Here is a 10,000-nt window from a genome sequence, read left to right as displayed (position 1 = left end):
TGTTTCTTTGGGCACTGGAAGTTTTGTACCATATTCTTCTTGGTTTCAGTATCGATCCTGTCATCAAATAAGCTTAGACCGATAAGATGTTCTGATAGATACCAGAGATGGAAACCTGCATAATATACTATTTAGATTGATAATGAAATAATTGTAGAACTGATGAGATATAAATGAAATAAGTAACTTCATCTGATTAATGGTAACCCTTGTCTGTGTTTCCTGTTTCAACCTGTCATTGTCAGTCCCTATGACTCAATACTTGACTCTTTGCCCTTTCCAAATAGGCAACTAGGCTATATACATTGAAATATACCCAATATAATGTGTTGTGTATATTAAGACTGTATCATGCGGACAAGAAAATTCAGTCCTACACTACAAGTATAATATGCAAAATGGATTGACCTCTAAATGTTAATGAATATGGATAAAATTTTACAGACCTTATCTATGAACCAAATGGACAATTTTAAGGCTTGTGTAGGCAATATATTACTACTTATATTTTTTACCATATAGTTTTGGACCACCCTAATATATATATATATATATATATATATATATATATATATATATATATATATATATATATATATATATATAGTATATATATATATATATATATATACTAATAACCACAAGGAAAAGAAGATGTGAATTACACGGCAGGAACTTCGTGTTTCTTCTTTTCCTTGTGGTTATCAGCATATACCTAGATCACGCGCACCTACAGTGATTTGCTTGCTTGGCTTTGTGTGAAATATAACAGTCTAGAACTGCTTTTAGTGTCCTTGTGGCCCTAGCGGTAGCGTTCCTAGTCACACCCAGTAGGTCGAGGGTTCGATTCCTACTGTGGGTAGTTGATTATATGTTCAAGTCCGCGTGTTATATGGACTAAAAATGAAGTATATATATATATATATATATATATATATATATATATATATATATATTATATATATATGCTGATAACCACAAGGAAACATATTACCATGTAATTCAATTGACAGTAGGAACATTATAGTCTAGGTCTCATTAAACATACCGAATCGTTAACATGAATTTGAGTTATGGTATGTCAAATTGGACAATTTGTATTAAGAAGATTTGTACCAGGTGAGAAGGTTGGTCAGTTTCTCTGACCTGACTACCGACTGCTGCGGTGCTTTGGGAAGGTCAGTAGGGTCATTATCTATGCTTGACCTCTGTGGACTTGATCTCACCCTCCACTGTATATATATATAAAACTTGTTCTGAACTTCATTAGTTTGTACTCACCCCTGAAGATGTGAATCACTGTAGGTGCGCATGATCTAGGTATATGCTGATAACCACAAGGAAGGAAGAAAACACGAAGTTCCCAAGCGCTTTCGTGTAATTCACATCTTCAGGGGTGAGTACAGACTAAAGAAGTACAGAACAAGGTGTATATATGGGGTGAGACCAGGTCCACAATGGTCAGGTATTAGGTAATTGGCCTACTAATCTTTAAATAGCACGGCAACGGTCGGTAGTCAGGTCAGAGGGTAGGTGACCCAACCTTCTCACACTGGTTTGCAAATCTTCTTCCAGATTGTCTGTTTATACATGTATAAACTGGACAATTTTGTAATTAAGAAGGTTATAAACCTGGGACTTAGGGATAGAAATCCTTACCAGGCTAATCAGGATCTTAATAAAGAAAAGTCAAGGACCATGGTTTTCGAGGAATAACAAACAACCATTAGAGATTGGCATCTCTTTTACTATAAAAATATAACACAAAACTCTGACACCACTCAACAAACATCAAATAATTACGGAGTCAAACAATTAAAGGAAGCAAACAAATAATGGGAGTCTGCGGTTTGGATTCAAACAATTAAATGGAGTCAACAATTGATAGAATCGAACAATAAAGAGTCAGCAATTAATGGAATCAAACAATGAACAAATATTTCCTCTACGAGTGGCCCTGGGGAAGGTTCTGGAACACGGTGATGCACACTCAGGATAGGGAAGCGTCCACTTCAATTCACCTCAGCGACGTCTTGAAAAGGCAGGAGAATACCGGGGCACCGACGGAATGTGATGAACTGATGGTCGTGGTACGTAGTGGTAGATGACCAGAGAGTTGGTAGTTGATAAGGTGAAGGTCTGGGAACACAGCCCACGAGTCAGGACCTATGATGAGATCACAGCCAGAATTTGACGGACAGCAGGGTAGCTAGATGACGGTATGGCGGCTGGGTTGAATCTGCGGTTGGCGGTGATAGGCTGCGTTCTCACCTCCGTCCAAACCTCCCCAAGTGTCGTCTGCACTGCAAAGCAGGCGAGTTAGCAGCGGTAACCAACAGGAGGATCGTTTCGCCCTTACAAAGGTACACCTTGTTTTGTATCCTCTTTAGTCTGTACTCACCCTGAAGATGTGAATTACTGAAAGCGGCAGGGAACTTCGTGTTTCTTCCTTCCTTGTGGTTATCAGCATTATATATATATATATATATATATATATATATATATATATATATATATATATATATATATATATATATAATAATAATAATAAGAACCATAAATGAATGCATAAATTAACAAAAGATCAAAGTAAGATATACAATGTACACTCTCATAAAGTTTCGGCAGCACCCTCTACCTACTCCTGACTCTTATGAGTCGTAGCCTTGGCTATGCTGAACGCCCGCCACGCCCCATGGTTCAGTGGTGTAATGTGGTAGGCTACAGGCACTGGCAGTGAGCGTACGCGTGTAGGGAAGGCTCCTGGGCCATCCGGCCGTACTGCCCTCATTCTTGTCATCCCACAGGGGATCAATGGGGCTGAAACAAACTAAAATCCCTGATTGAAGCACCATATAGGAAATAACGTATTCTTTCCTGTTTAAGCCGGCCGGGCTCCATGGCCCAGTGTGCGTGAGGAGCTGCCGTAGGCCTGGGGTCAGTGGTTTACACCGCCTGAACCCTCCACTGCACCACCTCAGCCAGTGCCATGCTGCCAAACGTTGAGCAAAACCACAATCACACACTTGTACACCATTTCAAATCTGAATCTTAACCTCCTGTTTCGCCATCCAAACTGCTGTTCTTGGGGTGAACTGCCCTTGTGGTCAGAACATAAGAACATAAGAATGGAAAAACCGCAGTAGGCTTCATTGGCCCATACCAAGCAAGTTCTGCTTACACCCAACCCCTATTGTCTATATGGAGCATCCAAACCTATGTTTGAAGTAATTCAGCTTATTCCAGCTTATGATGATATTTGCAATCCTTGTCTATCTTGTCCACTACTCTGTTTCCGCAACCAGTGTTTACCTATTTCACGCCTAAATCAAATTTGTCTAATTTAAAACCATTGTTACGAAGTTCGTTCCTGGTTGATAGCGTTTGAGTACTCTTGTAATGTCCCCTTTGCTTAGCCTGGCCTTCAATTTTATACACCTGAATACGGCCCTTTTTCCCACGTCTCTCAAGGGGAGTGCAAATTAAGATGTTTAACCCGTCTCTCTATACTAAGGTTTCAATGCCCGGATTAGTCTTGTCGTCTTCCTCTGAATTCCTTTCCATGATCTTCTATATCCATTCTTGGTAATACGGTGACCAGAACCGAACTGCTGGCGAATCCAGGTGGTCTCACAAGAGCAAGATATTGCTTTGTTGATGACCCGATAGTCTTTGTAACTAACACTCCTTGTATGAACCCGGGCATTTTATTAGCCTTGTTACGAGCAAAAACATATTGTTTACTTGGCTTAAGGTTGTCTTTATTTATCATTACTTCCTAAATCTCTCGCAGTCGGATTTCTCATGGCATTGTCATCTGGTATCTGGTTTCCGTTTACATCTCCTCATACTGAGTAATTTTACATTTGTCGACGCGACTTCATCTGCCATTTTTTCAGACCATTCGAAAAAAATTGGTTTAGATCTTCCTGTGCCTTTTGTCGAACTCGCCAGATTTGATAACACGTCCTATTTTAGTGTCATCAGCAAATTCTACGGTATGTTGCTGTCAACAAATGATATTCATGTCGCTTTGTATATAATAAATAATAATGGTCCAAGTACTGAGCCTTGGGAAACTCCACTTTAGACGCGGTTCCAATGGGGACTTAGTGCCGCACGCCACTGCTTCCTGTCCCAGTTCACGCCTAATCCATTTAATATGATGTCACTTTGACATGAGCTTTCACCTTCTAATTAGTCTGTGGGGACTCTGTCGAAGGTTTTAATAAAATCAGAGATGTTTGATCATAATAGCCCTCGTCCACCGATTCGAAAACCGATGAAAGAATGTTAATAGATTAGTTAGGCAAGAACGTCCGCTAGAAGTCATGCTGGGAATCATTGGATCAATTCAGAAGTTTCCAGGTGATTTTGAATAGAGTTTGGAAATGATTGCTTCCAGGCATTCTTGGCCTACTATTGATGTTAGACTGATTACAAGAGGATAGTGACTCATCCCCCTTGAAAATCGTATTACATCTAAGTTATCCTCCAGGATTCTGGTAATTACACCTGTTTTTAATGACATGTTAAACAACTTTGTTAAGGGCATACTAAGCTCTTCCTTACATTCCTTTTACTTCCAAGCAAATATCTCATCGGGACCAGGTGACTTACTAGGTTTTAGGTTTGTTCATTATTACTAACATCGCTACTAGTCACTACTATCTCACTTTAATTGTTTTCACTATCTCTGAACAGAGTCGGTTCTTCGTGTATCGCGCTTCAAATTTTCGGCGGTGAAAACTGTTGAAAAAATTTATTCAAATTATTGCTCATTTCTCTCCTGTCAGTTATCAGTGAGCTCCGAGTCTGGACCGTATTGTCCAATTCCTTTTCGTTTGCTTGATTATTTTGCAGAATCCTTGGGGTTTGTCTTCGCCTCCCTTCGTTTCCTCTCCACTTATTATTCTTTGCTTTCTTTATCTTTGTTTAACCCTACCTAATGCCTTTCTATAATAGTCCTCGAGGTAATTTTGCCATGATTTATCCTTTCACCCATAGCCTTCCTCTGGCCAATGATAATTTTAACAATTATTTATCCATGAAAATATGTTGTCTGATCTGAAGCAGTATGGTATGTTCTACATTTGTCCATTAAGTAACTCACACTTAAAATTGTCGTGTTCCTGCAACTTGTGATCTCAAGACAGGTCGGTGTCATCTGCTCGGCTCAATGCCAAGGCGACACCCTCTCAGCTGCCTCTTTAAACTGTCAAAGCTTATGCTTTCGAAATCTGGTACTTTTAGTGGAATTCTTCATGTTCCGTCTCTGAAAATCTAACTGAATCGACTTTTTGTGATCTAGTTTGCTAATTAGTTTTCTGTTCGACAGAACTAAGTCCAGTATATTATTCCATGTGGGTTCGGTTATAGGTTGACTAGGAAACAGTCCTGATCGCCTCGAGAAAATCCTCTGACTTGAGTTACCCGTATACGTCCAATCTACGGCCAAGGTTAAAGTCGCTCAATATAGTACAGACTCCTGTTAGTAAGGAAGCCTTGCGCATTTCATCCCAGATAAGTCGCCATTGACGCTATCAAGATTGGGGTCTATATATTGCCCCTGTGATTAATTTTTCCAGACCGCTTTAATTTATCCAAATTGTTTTATCTCTGCTTTTTATTTCCTTATTTATTTCACACTTCAGATTATCCCGTCATAGATTGCTACTCCGCCTTTTCCCGCCGGGTCTTCATCGGTATGTTGCTTTGAACCCGCACTTGGTATTCGACTGGTAACTCACGCAGTGTTTAGGTTGATCCATGTTTCAGTGAATGCAATATATCGATTTTTTCGGCAATGCTCAAGGCCCTAATAATATCATCCATTTGTTTTCATACTTCTCACTGTCTGCGTAGTATAAGCATTTGCTAGTCGTGTTCTGGAGTCCTCCCTACCTGCTTAGTTTAAAACCCCTGTCTACTTAGTTTTGTCATCATTCCTAACACTATTTCCCTGTAGTCTTTCACTTTGTTTACCCGCTCCCCACTGCAGTCTCTCTCCACCCCAAAAGTCTATATGTCTTCTTAGCAGTTTAAAAGACTTTGATATATTTTAAACTTAGAGTCTCAGCCAGGGTTGCTACTCCATCCTAGACAGGTGCAATTTCATCCTCAGCATAAAGGTCCTTCTGCTGCAGTAGTTGTCCCAGTTGATTTCGTTTATTGGCAGAACCCCACCAGAGGATTCCTCTGTGAGAGATCTTACCGCCCTGAGACACTTTTCCCACACGCATTTTGTTTCCAAACTTTCTTGCAACTATTATTATTATTACTACTATTATTATCTAATATACTCTAGGACTTGGCATCTGTCTGTCTGTCTGTCTGTCTGTCTTTCTGTCTGTTCTGGGCAGCCGAAACGGCACAATCGTTTTTCATCAAACATGGTGCAAAAATCGCAAAAAAATCGTAGAGTGGAACAAACCTGGTCCCATGTCGATGGTTTCTTTAGGAAGGCATTAATTAACAATTTTATTTACGATGGAAAACGATGCAAGTCTAGGGACTTGACGCACCCTAATTAACCATGCAAGTCTACGGACTTGGCACACCTCATTCGCTGTATGCTGTTAGCCGGACGGCGAACCTGGCACGAGGGGCCCACTGTCATACAATACAATACAATGTAATACAATACAAAACAAAACAAAACAAAATAGTATAGTACAGTACAATACAGTACAATACCATACAATACCATACAATGCCATACCATACAATATACAACGATTTATAAATATTTGTAAGAATAAAACATAAATATATAGACATCTAAAACTCACAACTTGATAAGATATCCGTAAGATATTAGCTATTGGAAATGTTTTTAAATGTTTTGTTATTAATCTAGTGTGAAATGTATCAGTATTGGTGGTACAATCCTCTAATCCTTATGATTAGGTGAGGTTAATCTGGGTTTATTAAGATTAAAGATAAGGTGTGGGATTTATTCTACCTGTGATAGTCTCAGGTACGACCCTTATTTTAACAATCACGACCATGATTATATCAACAACGACCATGATTATAACAACCACGACCATGATTATGAAATGAGACATAAACATGATAGGAAGAGGATTACATATAGGTAGAATATTGATAGTAGTAGGAATGTAAAGAGAGGAAGTTTGGTAACGTGGCCGGTTAATTACTTTCTCTTATCTTATATTTGGGGTCACTTGTAAACACCACTTCGTTACAACTATTTATTAATTACGACAATGGCATGGACACATTAATAACACTTTCTATCGATGTTACTAGGACACTATATTTATGTTACTTGGACATTATATTTACATTACTAGACACTGATTCTCGGACACAAACATGAAATGAATACACTTCCCACGTAAGTAACTCATCCTATGGATAGCTCTGACAAAAACTCACGTGACCTGAGGGAGGCCCAGCAGGTGCTTCTGGGCTGTCTCCTATGAGAGACTCTGCTTAGCTGGTGACACCGGTATCGGGAGGGAAGTCTCCCTCCCGACCGGAGGGAGGACTTGCGTGACTCTGCCCTCTGTCGACGGACCCGGCTGACACCTCTAGCTGTGGTGGACTTCCTCCTGTGAGCGGGACTGGGGACGTCGTCGCTGGCCCTTCTCTGTTACTAAACTCCCTCTCTGTGTGTGCCCTGAGGGAGGGCTACGACGTCCTATATATTGGGAGAAGAGCCATCAGATGCCCACTAATGCTGACTGGGTGCCTCTTGACCTAGTTGTTGGGGCCGTGTGACAGGGTGCTGGCTGATTTGTAGTTCCTTGACTTGCAAGGTCATGACCCCGGTTTGAGCTGATCGGGCGGCGGCGAGATGTCCCCTTACATTTGACCTCGCTAATGTAAGGTCAGGATCTGGACTTTTTCTGAGTTGTAAGTTGTTGTATATATTGGAGGAAGAGCCGGCAGGTAGCCTCACCTGCTGACTGGGTGCCTCTTGACCTAATTGTTGGGGTCGTGTGGGAGTGGTGCTGGCTGATTAGTAATTCTTTGACTTGCAAGGTCATGACCCCGGGTTGACCTGATTGGGCGGCGGCGAGGGGTCCCCTTGCACTTGACCTCGCTAATGTAAGGTCAGGTCTGGACTTTTTCTGAGCTGTAAGCTGTGGTCTAATAAGCCATCATTACAATTATAACAACCAGGACCATGATTATAACAACCACGACCATGATTATAATAACCACGACCATGATTATAACAACCACGACCATGATTATAACAACCAGTACCATGATTATAACAATCACGACCATGATTATAACAACCAGGACAATGATTATAACAACCACGACCATGATTATAACAACCACGACCATGATTTTAATAACCACGACCATGATTATAACAACCAGGACAGTGATTATAACAACCACGACCATGATTATAACAACCACGACCATGATTATAATAACCACGACCATGATTATAACAACCACGACCATGATTATAACAACCACGACCATGATTATAACAACCACGACCATGATTATAACAACCACGAATATTATTATAACAACCACGACCATGATTATAACAACCACGAATATTATTATAACAACCACGACCATGATTATAACAACCACGAATATTATTATAACAACCACCATGATTATAACAACCACGACCATGATTATAACAACCACGAATATTATTATAACAACCACGACCATGATTATAACAACCACGATTATAACAACCACGACCATGATTATAACAACCACGACCATGATTATAACAACCACGACCATGATTATAACAACCACGAATATTATTATAACAACCACGACCATGATTATAACAACCACGAATATTATTATAACAACCACGACCATGATTATAACAACCTCGGTAAACTGTACCACCGGACTCGCCATCGGGCACAAAGAGCCCACGATCACTTGTTATTATTATTATTATTATTATTATTATTATTATTATTATTATTATTATTATTATTATTATTATTATTATTATTGTTGTTATTGTTGTTATTATTATTTTTTTATTATTATTAGCAGTAGTAGTCTTAATAATTCTGTAAAAAATGGCGTTATGAGGTCTTTAACAAAAATAAATAAAAAAATAAAACCTGTAATATGGTCCTTCTTGATGATAAGATCTCGTACAACAGTCCACCACAGGTACAGTCGGCCAAAGATGCCCACCCTGAGTCTCGTGCTCGCATTTTTATCTGGTAATACTTGAAGGAAGGAAGGCTGTACGTAATGGGATTGCGATTGGTGGATTTTTTCGGCTGTATCACTGTCAGGATAAATATTAAACAATCCAAAAGTAGCATTTTTATAAAAATAAAAAATTCATCGTTATTTAAGATCATAACAAGTTTCCAAATATTCGTATATTTGCTTAAATAACGAAGAAATTATAACAATGAATTGGCAACGCAGATTCTCGCATTAAATTTCAAGAATATATGTTCCACATTTAATCCTGAGTGTTTCATGAAGGAATTAATTGTCTTTACAATGTAAAGCATTATATAATATAATTTGACGTAAGGAAGAGAGCAGACACTTTGTAATAGACTCACTTGTCAGTCACGATATTGTATCTTCGTATTTTTCTAGTTATCAGTCAGTGTGTGTGTGTGTGTGTGTGTATAAATAAATTACATTCGTAATTATGGCAATTATATCACGAATTATATGGTAAATATGTGCTATTGGGAAAATGAAGCATCCAAGTGGCAGCTGATGTATGGAGTTTAATATCTGGTTCTCCTTTGTCGAACTAAAAATCGACAATTGTTCGGCAAAAGACTGTGTACTCATCGTTAGGTAACAACATTTTCATTAGTTATTTATGACGTCAGCAACAGGTTTTACGCCTACCAATCTCATATCACTTGGCATGATCTAATCAGCCAATAAAAGCTTGGCCGAAGTGTAGTTGTGAATACGGATCAACAGTAGGCATTACTTCTGTCACCACGACGCAACAGCGCTTAACTACTCACGGACAAATAAC

This window comes from Homarus americanus, unplaced genomic scaffold (assembly GCF_018991925.1).
Source record: "Homarus americanus isolate GMGI-L3 unplaced genomic scaffold, GMGI_Hamer_2.0 scaffold37032, whole genome shotgun sequence".
In the NCBI taxonomy this organism is placed as follows: domain Eukaryota; kingdom Metazoa; phylum Arthropoda; class Malacostraca; order Decapoda; family Nephropidae; genus Homarus; species Homarus americanus.
The sequence above is the reverse complement of the archived record's forward strand: the minus strand, read 5'-3'. Positions refer to the sequence as shown.